At 39.1% G+C, this 14,918-nt stretch overlaps 1 long non-coding RNA gene across 1 annotated transcript in view; it reads right to left on the bottom strand.

Moving 5' to 3' along the window:
• Positions 1-14,745, bottom strand: part of LOC117820451 — a 41,093-nt gene extending 26,348 nt beyond the window's left edge. The window contains exons 1-5 of the long non-coding RNA XR_004632745.1: positions 14,551-14,745; positions 13,909-13,979; positions 12,282-12,394; positions 11,347-11,682; positions 11,129-11,245 (exon numbers count right to left, since the gene is read on the bottom strand). This is a non-coding gene — a long non-coding RNA (uncharacterized LOC117820451). The remainder of the gene's footprint in view (positions 1-11,128; positions 11,246-11,346; positions 11,683-12,281; positions 12,395-13,908; positions 13,980-14,550) is intronic.
• Between the last annotated feature and the right edge of the window lie 173 nt (positions 14,746-14,918).

The following is a 14,918-nucleotide window of genomic DNA, read 5'->3' as shown; positions in this document are numbered from 1 at the left end:
AAAAGGCGGATTCCTGCTAGTTCCAAACAGCTATGAGAATTCAAGCTGTGAAAAATGACATTTCCAAATGTCTAAATTATTTCTTTTTTCATCTCAGAACTTTGAAGAAGAAAGCCTTCTCTAACCTCTGCGCAGAGGGAAGCATTGCAGACTTAATCATATAGCGCAGTGCCAGACAACTGCTCTGAAAAGGTGAACAGTAAAACTGTAGTGGCACGGCCGACAGGCCAGGAAGATAATACTGCTCCGGTCATTTTCATGGGAGGTGCGGCGGCCCAGTTCAGACTCCACATCCCGAGAGAAGTAACGCTGGTCAGGCAGCAGAAAGTGTTTCTGAAACAGACCCTCCCCAAGGGAAGGCGAATCAGCAGAGGAAATAGCACGTAAGGAAAACAAACCATAATAAAAGGCATAAAAGCTCACAAACATTGGATTGATCAGACAATTACAACCCATCTGGCTTGTTAAACTCAATCTGCTAGCACACACAGGCTGGCAGTTTGGCTTTTTGCAGTTGGTGAGCCAGTTGGACTGATCCCAGGTCTGCTAACAAATGAAGGACAAGTCTGGTGATAATTAATGGGTTTGTTATTATCAACAAATCCCTTTAATAGACGAAAACCAACAAAGAACGGACACAGCTATTTGGGGACAGGGCAACAGGAACCCATGGAGGCTGAATGTTTACAGAGTTGATAGTACAAACCTTAGCATCTCACTGATTTGCTGCCATGAGAAATTGATGTGACAATAAATATAAACTTAACAACATTGTAATGGGGGTTGATTCATATAGCTGAGTATATATACAGCTATTCTGTAGCTTTCATAGTCAGCCAATTCTGTAAATTCTAACCCTTGTGAAGGAATTTGACCTCCTTTGCACAGATCAGAAATCAGGTTTTCACAAGTCCCATATGCCCTAAATTATAATTAAGCAAATTATGATGGGCTAACTATTCCTACACAGGCTGGTACTCATCCCTTTTTCCTTTTTTTTTAAAAATAAAATGAAGCTGCCATTATGTTTTATCATGAACAAAGAGAGCTGTCATTTATCATGACTTCAAATGTTTCATTGGTTTTTTTTATATTAGGGTAAATACACCAGTTAGACAAACTGTTAAACTTAATGACATACTGATTCATCACAATGTACCTCGGTACTGAGGTTTCCCTCTGAGCTGATTTGACAAACTGCTCTGCTGGAGCAAACTAGAGATGCTTTGAAGTGACTTATCTCCTACTCGTTTAAATAGAAATTCAAATTGCAACTAACTGACTAGTCTAAAAGTAAGAAAACATCGAGAAAACTGTGAAATTGAGCACAATTCATTTTACTCAGCTAAACATGTGATCATAAGTCTGTGAGTAAATTAAATCAAATTGGTTTGCTAAGTGTGGTGAGGGTTAGCAGAGCTAGCACCACCAGCCTTCAGTGCTCCTGGCAGGTTAACACCAAGTGGCAACCTAAAAATACGGAAGTGCTAAAAACTGCAGTTTTTACACATACACACCAATTCAAAAAAGCCGATCTTTACAGCAGAAATAAACATGTTTACAGCCTGGTACAAAAGTCTGTTGTAGTCTGGAGAGCTTATTTCTCAATCGGCACACACTGTATGGGAGGTGAATTTTTTTCTAACACGGCAATTTCAAAGATATTGAGATTACAAGTCTTCCAATGAGAGGCACAGCTGACTGGATTGACAGGCGGGAACACTGTAGCTGTTGGCTAGGAGGCTGAAAGACCACCTCTTTACATCACAATGGCTCGATGGCAGTAATATGGCTGCCGCCGTCGATTGGCCTCAAAACAGCGCTTCAGAAACAGATGGGTGACGTCACGGATACTACGTCCATATTTTATACAGTCTATGGTTAACCCCCACATGCCTGTGCTGGTTACACATTGCTCCAGTTGAGTGGTTATATTCTAGTCTAAACACACAGCTAACACACAATGTCATTTTCAAATATCTGTCACCTGTGCTGAGAGACAACACAGGACCGGCATTTTGGGTCCAAAACACTTAAAATATTTCAGTCTATGGTGCAAACGCTCACTAAAGCACAAATGTATGTATCAATCTACCTCTAAAACGTCTCCTAAGAATACAGCAATACACCTGTTTGTGGCAAGTGAAGAAACCAAGCTCAGTTGCTTTGGAATTAGTGCAGTAATGTGGAGCCATGTCTTTAGTTGAAAGATCTACCAATGTCTGTCAAGAGAAGGCAGAAAGTATTGCTGCTTGAAAATAAAATTCATCCTTTGTTTACCTGTCTTTTGGTCTCTGGTATCATAAAATACCACCAGCCTTAATACCTTTGCTCTCCTGTGTTAAAGTTTAACTTGCAGGTGCACCAAATTGAACTTGCATGCACGGATCTTAATTTGATGATCCGTAAGGGGTCCTCTGTGCTAAACTGGAGTCCCAGCTAGACTCCACACGACACACGACACACTACAAGCCTGTTCTTCTGGTAAAGCCTCAAATAGATAACTGGACCAAAACACACTCTGACTCTTTAGGCAAGCACTATCAACAAGCACACAATAGTGCACTCAAAAAGACACTTTCACCAGCCCAACAAAGGGAGATGCTACAGGGTATGACAACTTCTTGTGAACGACAAAATGCCGCCTGACAAGCTTTCAGGGGATGGTTGAGCTCTGGCAGATTACACAGATCTTTATCTTTTCATAAAACGGAGTGCAGCATTTAAGTGCCAATGACTGAGAATACAATCTGAATTGTAAAGTGTGTCACAGCCATTACATGGAGATGTAGGGCCAGTAATGGTGAGAGTAATTGTGTGATGACAGTTTCACTGCACAGTGACATTCTCCGGGGCATTGTCATCATGCCTGACAGGTAATACGGGTCCACTGGGAATCGAGTATGTCTTACAGTTGGAGTTTCTTCATAAACATCCACCAACCCCCCTCAACCCATCTTTACTTACAGCTTTGTCAAACCCCACAACTCGCTGCAGCTTTTCAACATAGCTGCAGGTCTGAGCGAGGTAATTAGATGTTAATGTGGAATAATGGAATCATGGCGGGTTGTTACATAGGGAGAAATGCAGACCTCCGCGTGATCTCAGAGTGAAAAGCACAATTGCTTAAAAATCAAAACATGCTGTCAGCGGCTCACCTAAGCAGCAGAAAATGCCCTGACTTTGGAATACATTACAATGGTAATTGCTCTGACAAAATTACCTTGTCTAAGATGAGCCCGACCAGACATCTGAGACATGCATGTCGATTGGCTCAATTTCATGATCATTGGGAGGCTGAAATCAGGGCCTTTATGTGAGGGAAAATCAACGCGGAAATTGACATAAACATCTCATCGGAGACATTACTCTGGATGGTTGAGGGAGCGGCGTTTTTACACTGCATTGTTGCGAATCTATTTCAAGTGAAGCTGCACTTTAAAAGGAACGGTTCATGAGGTGGAAACTGAAAGGGATTTCAATATAAGATATCAAATGTATGCTAAGTGAAAATGTAACGCTATGCTTAATGTACTAAATTGATTTTGATTTTAAAAAGTATGATGCTCCCTCTAGTGGTGAATTGATCTTTTGTGTGTATTAAATACAATGTATTTAGTATATAATGTATAAATATAATGTAAAGTTTACGTAGTGCTTGACATTAGATGTACGGCCGACTGTTCAACTCAAACAAGCCACTCTTTCTCTCTTCTGCATTAGCAACCAAACGTGTTTCAGCATCTTAAAGCGTAACAAAGGAGGCTGAACATCAGACAAATCTGAGTGAAATGACTTAATAAACAAAAACATAGCATCATGCACAGACTCCACCTTTGATTGTTAGTTGTGGCTCTTTCTGTCTGGGCTTCTCCTCGCATGTTTCAGGATGGGGAGAGTTAAAATGCCTCTCGTGTCTGTGATCTGATGAGGATCACCTTCATCCATTTGAAAGGTGATTTCCGAGCAAAATTGTTTCTGAGAACACATGCTGCTTGAGCCGAGAGCACATTTTTCCAGCATGTTAACAAACATGTAATTTCCATAAACACGTCCAGTAATTGACAGCTTGATTTGGGCTCTGCCAGGAAGCTGACAGACAGTTCTTGGCTGCTTTAATGCAGGCGGCGCAGGCTTAAGGCCTCACCAGGCTGTAATGAGCTTCTCAGGGCTTTGTCTGGATTAGAGAACTGAACAGACAAAATCTCACACAAATCCCATCCAGCATCCTTTATCTTGTTAGATTACACCATGTACTGGAATTCACAATAATATTCAACCTCGGAGGAATTTAAGTTTAACATTAGCAGTAAAGAATGTATAATTTAAACCTAAGTAGCTCTTACAGCAGAGAGTGGTGAGTAGATTGAAGGGAGCTGTGTGCAGAGATATGATTGAACACGCAACTTTGAAAGGAAATCCTGTACCAATGTTCAAACTAGTACTGCAGCAAAGTATCTGTTTCAGGGTTGACATGAAGATTACTAAGTGCTTAATGGTATTTATGAGCTTTCAAATCTTTTGTCATTAGTTTGAAATAATAACTTTTAAATATTTCTTGATGAAAGAAAAGAAAAACTACTTAAATGTTTATGTTGGAACTGGTTTATACAAGATATATATATGTATATAAATATGAAGATTTGATTTTTTTAATTCAATTTTTACTGCCTGTTCTGTTTGTAATTCACAATTTTGTCGATTTTTAGATATCATAGCTTGCAGCATTATATTTATTATATTCAAATTCCTAAACAACGAAAAAGAACATTAAAAAAACATGAAAATTGTTACTTCTACTTTCTTCAATCTTAAATGTAAACATTATGTCCCATGACTCAAACAGCTTGGGATCACATCTTGAAGAATTCTGATTTGGGAACTACCAAAAATATTTTAAAAACTTTCACGCTGAATAAAATGATTAAACTTCGCTGGATTCTGTCTCGTCCATGTGCTGTAGCTGCAGAGCGTCATAGAGAGGATATTGAGCCCTGCAGAATCTTCAGGCAAAGGTTTGCTGCTTTGACACATTCAGCTCTTTCTGGGTGAAATATCTGTGGTTCTCGAGCAGCACAGAGACGATGGTGAGCACAAGAGGAAAAATAGAGTCTGATAAATCTGTATTGAACAGTGTGTGAAGGATGTTAATACATATTAATGGTGACAGGAATATTTGCAAGTGAATACACTGGGAAAGAGGATTAAACATAACTCTCCATAGAAGGGGAGGTATCATCACTCCCATTCTGGCGTGGGACTCGGCCGTATCAGATTCAGCCCCATGCACATTGCCAGCAAACACTAAGCCCTTATCTCTGCACTGGGCCTCTCCGGAGAGTTTACAATTTCTCGCTTCGTTGGAGCCTGAGCTGAGCTTGTTACTGGCACAAAGGCTGAGAGGTGGCCTGCTTGAGAGCACAAAGCCGCCCTCACCTCTGGACGGACACATTTCCCATAGATAACGGACGACTTGTTGGACAGCAGCACAAGAGTGTCCCCATACATTACACTGACAGAAACACATCCTTAGCACTGTGGGACTCACAACAAAGTTGAAGTTCAAGAAATACATGACACACTGACATGGCTTTAGAAAAAGATCCTTATTAATGAGCTGTGTTGGAGGTGGCAGAAGGCCCTGAACTCAGCAGATGTGGCATGGTCCCAAAGAGCCACTTTAACGTCCCACCATCATGGGTGCTATTCTCTGAAGCTATAGAGACAACGTCCCATTTGCTGCTCCACTGATCACACTAACCCCCAAAGGGATTCATGATAGAAACACATCCATGAAATGTAGGATAACTGTGACTTATAACTACAGAAATATCTATGTTTGGTTGTTTTTACGTCATTGAGTCCATAAAGTCATAAAGTCCATCAATCTGTCCACACACATTCTCCAGGCCTTTGAAACCCTCTCTTTATCCAGCAGTTACATGAAGTTATATCTTATATGACATATTTATATATATAAGTTAAATGAAAAGTTACATGAAAATCTTATTTATAGAAATACCCACAAGGTGTGAACTTCACAGAAACAAAAGAAGGGTAAATTGTCTAGGGAATTTTAGAAACTGCACTTGAAAAAACTTCATGGAAAAAACTTCATGGGAAGGCCAATCACGTGCAGCAAATTAATCAACAATCAACTGTGGATTAAAAATATGACGTAGTAAATTACACTGTCATTCCATCAGTAGTAAAGACGCCACTAAGCTTGATTTTACTGATGCAAATTGATGCAATCTGAAGCACAGAGCTCAATCAGGAAATCATTTTACAGGAGGAAAAAAATTATTGCATTAAATTTAAATGTGACTTTGGTGCCAAGATATGGCCTGTCCTCTTGAAATATGTCCGAGCATAAGCTTTGTTGACATTAACTTTAACAGTAAATTAATTGAGGTGAAAAGTGAATAATTTATTAGAAGTGGCAGAACTACACCTCTTTAATATTATCAAATACTTTTTTTTTTTACTGTCTAGTTAATAATAACTTTTCCAAATAAATGATAAAAGTCATTTCGTTCACATGAGCACTGATGACCTATTTTTAAATGGTCTTACTGTAATTTCACACTTTGGCAAAGTTGATCCTCAAGTTAATGTTTATTGCAACATCCAAAGAAACCAAACAAACTGGGTCTATAACACATAACAAAAAGGGTACAAAAATATCTATGTAGCACTAAAATTAAACATGACTCATGTTTATATATTCATAATGTATGAAATAATGAACGATGAATCATGAGTTCTTGATTCACTACTGCATCACACTTCAAATATCATCTCACACTTCAAATATCATCTGTTAAGGATGTTTATTCATAGTCATAGTTTCATTGATATGAATCAAGTGAGCTGGATTAGAAGCATCCTTAAAGGCCCTGTGAGGAGATTTTAGCTGGTTATTAAAAAGACTGACATTCATATCGATGGGAGAGATTATTTCAATATCATTTTTGATCTGTGAATCTGCTGCTGGGGGGTATGTGTCAAACTAAGTGACTGCATGGTACAGGTAATAGATTTGACTGCTAAAAAACAGATGGTGAGATTTTTTGTTAAAATAACTTCAATTCTAAAAAAAAAACAATTTCAGAAAATCTGTATTGCTTTGTCCACTGGGGGTGCCAAAACTGACACTAACAAAAAGTCTCACAGAGAGCTTTAACTGGTATAATACATAAAGTGTGAACAGCCTTATTTCATCAAAGTATCGTAAACTTTTATGATTGGTAAGCACCAGTTACTCATCATACATTCTGCATTAATTCATCTATCAATTCATTATGGGCCATGAGTAAGTATAATATTTAAACTAAGGATGTACAATCCCAACCTCAAGTATTGAATCAGAGCCAATCTGGCCATATTTAAACTGATAATCCCCCTGATCATTTACTTCAGTTCTCATAAACTAGGCACAATTTGTGGCAGAATGCAAACAAGTGCGTAACTTAACATTAGCAACACTGTGGCTGTAGTTTCAGGAGAGGGAATATTTCAAAGTACAAAGTAAGAACAGTCCAACAGCCACTTGAATCAATATCAATCAATGAATCAATCAATCAATATTTACATAGCGCCAAATCACAACAAACTTTATCTCAAGATGCTTTCACAAACAGAGCAGGTCTAGACTGTACTCTATGTTATATCATTAACAAAGACCCAACATCAAGACAGGATAAGACTCAGTCTTATCTCATCTTAATCCACCATGAGTAAAGCACTTTGCAGTATTTAGCAAGTTACTGTGGACAACTGTAACTTTGGACAACCAGCCCATCTTGGTTGTAGAGGATGCAGGTATTTGCTGTCTTGTGTAGCTGTTGGACTCAAGGTGTGTCCTTTATTCTCGACACTACATTGTAGACACTGCCTTACTGGAGCTGTACAGCAAAGTTATGTGACAATATACAAGGTGATTCAAAACGTGATGTGACTGTGAGCTTTTAAGTGTATCCCACTGAGTCTCACTGCACACAGTGACTGAGTATTCAAGTTAATCTGTTTACAACACTTCAAGTGGATCAAAGATTTCTATTCAAGTGTACTTGTTTGTTTTATTATAATACAGCACTGAGTAGATTTGTGATTTATTTTTGTGACTAAATTATTAAAGTTGAACTATTTCACCATTCTAAGTAGAATTTTTATTTTATATGAGTTTTACAACAATGCTAGCTGGACTACTTGAAATTGAATAAGCCGAAGAAATCTTTTAGTTGATTTATTTACTTTAGTTATTTCTAAAAAAAAAAACACAACAACAAAAAAACTGTGTACAGCGTTATTATTTAGGCAAATACAAGTATCATATCAGGACTCAGTATGGGCAGTTACTCAATATTTTAGAATGGGATGAGGATCAGGGAGTGTAATAACACAAGAGAAAGTCACTGAAAACGCTTGACAAAGTGTTGTCAGACATTTGCATTAGGTCATTTGGCAAACAGAACAGTGACATCATGAAAATGAAAGTTATTTCACTTTATTTCACAGACGAAGAGAATGCCAAGATATTTTTTCAGCAGGTTTTTACGTTGACAAGTAATATTGGATTGCTGCTTGTCTTACAGTAGGTCTCTCAGTCACAGCAATTTGAGCAGACATGTTGCTGAGACAGCTCTGGCATTGTTTTCTGGGACACTGAAATTCTATTTTCAGTTTTACTTGGTGCAGTAATTATCTGCATTGTTGGTGAGAATAAAGAAAATAAAGTGCATGAATATGTGCCGGTCAATTGGATTCTGTCAGTTCAAGCGGAATTGGGTACACAAGCGAGCAGCTTGCCAGCTTGTAATAACGATGGTGTTTGCGTGGAACAATTTCCCCTCTAAAACAGCTCATCAACAGCAGAGAGAGTCTGTCACCCAGGGTACGGAGTGACAAGTCTTCTGCATCTCCATCTGTTATTAACATGTCTCTTACGACAAGCTCAATTATCTGACACTGCCCGTAATTTCCATTCCTTTTTCTGGCACAATGTAAAGTTCCTCTCCTTCATTTTCAAAGCTGGTCGTTTTGGATCCGGCAAATACTGATATAAGACATGTGTGGGAGGAGGAAGTGAAAAACTGAGGGGAAAAACATCTGCAAGTCACAGAGAAGTTACTGCAGGGCTGGCTGTGCTCAGGCCTTGATCATCGCTCATATTTGCTTGGAAGCTTGGAGGCTCAACATTTTTAGGAAAATAATATTGCTGTTGTTTTTTATGTAGAGTATAAACTTAAGTTACAACTTTCTTGATGAAACATGTAATGTGTGAGAATTTTTATTTTGAGTATAAAAAAATTGAATGTCTTTGCATGAACGGATGTAACACTTTATCAAGTATGTAGAAAAACGGAAGATCTGAACTGCTCAACCCAAACTACTACCATCAGACTCTATAACCAATAATATATATATATATATATATATATATATATATATATATATATATATATATATATATATATATATACATACTGTATGTTGTAAGATATGCTTATTTTTACCTCTTTAATTTAATTGCTAATAACTCTTTAATAATTGATATTTTATAGGCTCTTGTTCGCTTTATACTGTTTTGCACTGTCTACTTTGCTGCTGTGACATTTAAATTTCCCCATTGTGGGACGAATAAAGGACTATCTTATCTTATCTTATCTTATCTTATCTACCCATCTACTATAAGAAGTTATGAGCTTTTATAGAAAGCTTTAGTCTTGAGTGACTAAAGTGACCTTGTATTGAGATTATGCCACTAAAACTCATGCATATAATACTGTAAACAGCAGGTTAAAAATGTGAATGAGATCAGTTCTCTAACAGATGGATCTGTGTGAGGTCTGACCCACACTGACTCCATGTCCAGTACCCGCACTAGTTTAAATGTACAACAGTTTCTGAAGGATTGTACGAATGAAAAGGAACAGCAGACAAAAAATACACATACTGTACCTTGAAGTTGAATCTTTACAGCAAATTTTGATTGCAGAAGCTTGTAATGTTTTGTATTCACATTCATGAACCATTCAGAGTACTCTTTTTTAAGAATTGCATTATGATTATTTCAGACTGTACAATCCTGTAAGTATTTTGAATAGCTTAACAAAAAAGAAAGGATAAATTCAACTCAAATGACAAACCTCATGTTCTTTATATCTGACACAGAGAAAATGTGGTTGTACACCTTTGACAGCATTTTATCTCTACGATTTTTCCTTTTTAGCAAGCATGGCTCTCAATCAGAAAAGTTTAAGTCAGAATCATAGCTGGTGACTTGGAACGATTTTGGAAACATTATGTTTTAGTGCGCACCCCAAAAGGCCTGTTAGAGGTTACCTCGCTGCTTGAAACGTTAAAGCCGGACTGCCTCCACTCCTGTATGAATGGATGCATGATAAAAAGAGGAAATGTTCCACCAAAGTGAAATATCGCTCTGAGTGGGAGTGTCTGGGTTGCTGTGGGGGAACGTTAGAGGAAGTGGTAATGATGACAGCTCTAACTCAGTGCAGGTGCAGTAAAGCATGGCAGCTTGGTCAATTGCCCAGAACCCATTACTTCTCCTCCGAGACCAACCTTGTAATGTGCTAGGTAACTTCTGTAAAGGATTGACCTATTGTCAACAGAGAAATCTCCTAGGTTTTTACATAGAGACACGAGTTCATCTCACAAGGTTACAAAGGCGGGTTAAGAGCGTGTTAAATATCAAAGCGTGTTGTTAGCAAACATGGCGTTTACATTTTATTATTAAAGCAGCAGAGCGCTTTCTTTGTGTGAGAACAATAGTGTGTTATAGCTACAGGCAACATATTCATGGCAGGGCTTGTTGGGTAGGTTTAGTGTTGGCCTGTTGGGCTTCAAGGAGACACTTAGCATTTTGTCAGCACAGAACACAATACTGGTGAATGTAAAATTCATGATATTGTTTCTCTCTTTGTGAGTGCCTTTACGGGAGCTGGAAACATTCAGAGCTGGAGATGGGAATAGGATGACCTTGGGTGCCAGATACATCTCTGTTCCCGTGTCATCTTCAGACAGCCACTGTTTGACCACTATCTCCCAGATGCATTCCATCCGACACTTGTAACAATAGTGTAAATGGGACGAAAATTGAGCTCACCTTAAAGGCGGACTTCTGTCCTCTTGAAGGCTGAAAGCCCTGGATGAGTCCGGTGCCCGGTGGCAGCTCGGAGTCCTTGTTTTGCTCCCTGAGACGTGTGTAATCAGAGAGAAAGTCCTGCACAGATTACAGTCTTCAATCAGTCAGGGAGGAAAATGATATGTACATCATTGTCTCTGCCGCACATCCCAGCCACTGTCAGCCTGCATGCATATTACCTGTGTCAAAGCTGCCAGGGACATGACGAGAGAAACTGAGAGCCATCACCGAGCCGCCACTCAGAGAGGGGGGGTGTCGAGTCTTTGAGCGCCGCAGCCAGATTCAGTCTCCATGGGGACTCTACTGTGACCTCCAGGATGTTGTTGACACCATTTAATGTACATTTTCAGATACAAAAAAACGTCTCCTTTCATATCTGAAATTGTTTTCAATGGGCTGAACAACACCAAAGCCCGGCTCTTGTCACAAAAAAAAATATAATATTGAGCTCACACTTGCAGTTTTTTCCCCTCAACTCTAGCCCGTTGAAGTTGGACGCCTTTGTCAGGTCTGACCTTGTGGTGCAGAATAAAGACAAAGAGTTATTTTGTACAGTGAGAAAACTGCACAACTGCTGTGTCTAAAAACGATCCCTCCTAATCTTCTCATACATCGCAACATCATCTTATGCAATTGTCTCCTGGCTAAAAACAGGCCCATACTGTGTGTGAATACAAAGAAGAACATAATGTGGCAAATTTGATGGAGGTGTCTCATTGTTGTCGATTCAATTTTCCCTGTTGGAAGCACATACAGTAAATGCAAAACAGCAGGACAGAGAAATTGTACAATAAAACACAGGAAAGATTGATCAGATCTGAATTCCAGCCCTCTGAAATGGAGTGAGACCATAATTTGCCTGAAACAAGAGTGTTTAATTTGATGCTGTGAATGACACCTCTGCATAGAAAAGGATGATGAAGGATGATTTGCAGACACACATACACCATACTTTTCTACCCAGTGCACGTCTTTAAATTTAACCATCCACCCTGACATCGTAAATTATCACCAAAAATACGTGATAAAGTAAATCTACACGCATTTGACATCTGACCATGGCGCTCAGGTTTGCATAATAGCCCCCCTTGTCCCACACCAGGTATCTGTTCACCTTGACAAGTCCACACCTCGACGCAATGTCAACACGAGCACTTTCTACCTCGACCGTTCTGTTTGTCTCTGTTGGTCCTGCTGGGGCTGCAGAGGGAGGTCACCAAATTGTCTCTGGAATATAAAAAGAAAAAAAAAAAGCTGCTGACCTTCTGCTAAATTGGCCACATTCAGGAGACAGGGAATATCAGGTTATTGAGTTGATCCATGCTGTGTTTCCCTGCCTGGGGAAAATGATCTGCGCTATTGTCTGTCTTCTGCAGTTGATCAAGGGCAAGAATGTGTCGGGAATGTAGAAACACGGGACAGTTTTTTAAAAAAAATGTCGTTTCCAATGTCCTAATGGTTTAAGAGAAAAACAGCATTAGTGCCTCGCTGTAAACAAAATATTAAGAGGGTTGGTAAGTGCTTTTCAATTGTGAAGGGATTGAAAAAAAGCTCTAAATTCTGAGATGTTTTACAGAAAAGGCATATTGTAAACAAATGCAGCTGCAACACCCCAACAATTCGTCGCACTGTACTTTGAAGTTGTTGATTCCTTGAGAAAGGCAAATAATAGTCACTTTGCAAAATTGCAGGCCTATCCTTCAACCACTGAGGAGAAACAGTTCAAATTGTAAGAGACCGGGGAAGAAGCAGCCCTCTCGCTGAAGCATTTTGTATATTTGGGAAGCTATAATGAAATAAGTCATTTCTGCCAACAGTTCGCATTACCTCCCAATGGTTAAGAGCCATAATCCCAATAGCATATTGAATTCTATCACACATACAGTTGGAAATGTTATTGCATGATTACAGTGTTTTTTTCCCTCTGCATAGTTATTGTATTTATGCATTTTGCACATGAATCGGAGGAGAAGTTGAGCACTGTGTACAATTACACCACTTTTCAAACTGAGCAACAAGATCCAAAGCTATTTGCCTGAAATAAAAACAAGCAAACAACTCCTGGCATAAGCACCGTTTGAAATGATACCTGTCTGTCACAAAAACACAATCCTGGAGACGCATTCTTGTAAAAGCACTTCAAAATAAGACTCAAGTTGGATAAATTTGCAGCACATAATGCTCACAAAAACATCAGCAACAATGGAGAACTACATGTGTCACAAGGCATGTTTCTCTCAGTTTCTTTTCATCCAAGGCTACATATGGAGGATACTTTCTGGATTCATGTTTAAACCCTTGCTAATGTGTTTGCAGACCAATGTTAACTCAAAAGCAGGTTTGCTAATAGAGGAGGTGCAACAAATTGTTGACAAAGTTTGCTTCTAATCCAAGTGATCAGTAGTAATGATAGTGTGCAGTGTCACGCTCAGAAGCAACATGGTCTCTCTACCTCCCACCGATGGCAGGTTTTATCTTCAACACCCAGAACAACCATAACTTTCTCTGTTACAAAGCAATGGCACTTTGTCAAGCAAGACTAAGTTATCCTGGCTCTGGGAAGACACAATCCCCTCTGATTCTGTCTTTCCAACAACAGTGGGATGTGATTTGTGTCATAAAATCTTAAGGAATTTCATACACAGGATCTAGTAAACAAGTTCCAGGCACAGTGAATGAATTGCAGAAAATTCCTGCAGTTTCAAAAAATAAGAAATAGAGGAAAAATTAAAGGCACTTACATTTTCAGATGGAAAAAAAGCATGACTGTACGCAGATTGTCCCAGAGGTCTGTGTATCATAGGTTTCATTCCTGCAGGGGAGCAAAGATTATTACAATATTCAGATTACCGAGCAGGGGAAATTAATTGGACTAATTAACATACAAGTAAATGATGATACCGTTAACACATTTCATTAACTCAAACTGTCATTCTATGTTCCTGCTGCACTTGGTATTGCATTACAATGAATCGAATTCATTAAATTATGCAAATGAAAGGAACGACGAAACGGACGAGTCCCCTTTTTAGCGTTATAGACTACATTCTCCTACTGCTTTTCAGCACATTGACAAAGACTCAGAAAGCACGGCTTCCCACTCTGATTCACCAGATAAAGCTTTTCACAGGCTACCATTTTAATTGTGTTCACAGGTGCTAAAACAGGTAGGGAATAATACACTTAAACTATCTTGTCCTGCTATATTGAGCCTGTCGTTCAAGAAAAAATTAGAGGTAAGGTAAGAGGTGCTGATATTGATTCGCTGTTTGTTCCAATGTGGCCTTGTGGGATCAGGTTAATAAGTCAAAATATTGAAATATAAATATTTACTTTGGTAAATGATAGTGACAGAAAAAACTGTATGCCAAAGCCAGAAGTACCTTGGAGCTGCTTCCCCTAAATATACACAAATCCAGGTCAGGAAACAGTTACCTCTGAAGTCTCTGTGGGTTTGTTCAAAGTCATGAGACAGTACTTTGTTCCGCAGCAGCAGAATATGTTGCTGACATTTCTGTGTGACATTATCTCGTTGTTAATTGAGGGTCCACTCCTCCTTTTGGCCTCTGTGACTTCTGTCTGCGTCTAAGCTGCAGCTACATGGGGGAGGTCAGGGGTCAAACATACCTCTCGTCCCGCTCCCTTGGCTGTAGTGACATCTACTGGACTACTAACCCGGAGTGTAAGCCGTGGGGGACACACACACACACACACACACACACACACACACACACACACACACACACACACA

This window comes from Notolabrus celidotus, chromosome 10 (assembly GCF_009762535.1).
Source record: "Notolabrus celidotus isolate fNotCel1 chromosome 10, fNotCel1.pri, whole genome shotgun sequence".
NCBI lineage: Eukaryota > Metazoa > Chordata > Actinopteri > Labriformes > Labridae > Notolabrus > Notolabrus celidotus.
The sequence above is the reverse complement of the archived record's forward strand: the minus strand, read 5'-3'. Positions and strand labels throughout refer to the sequence as shown.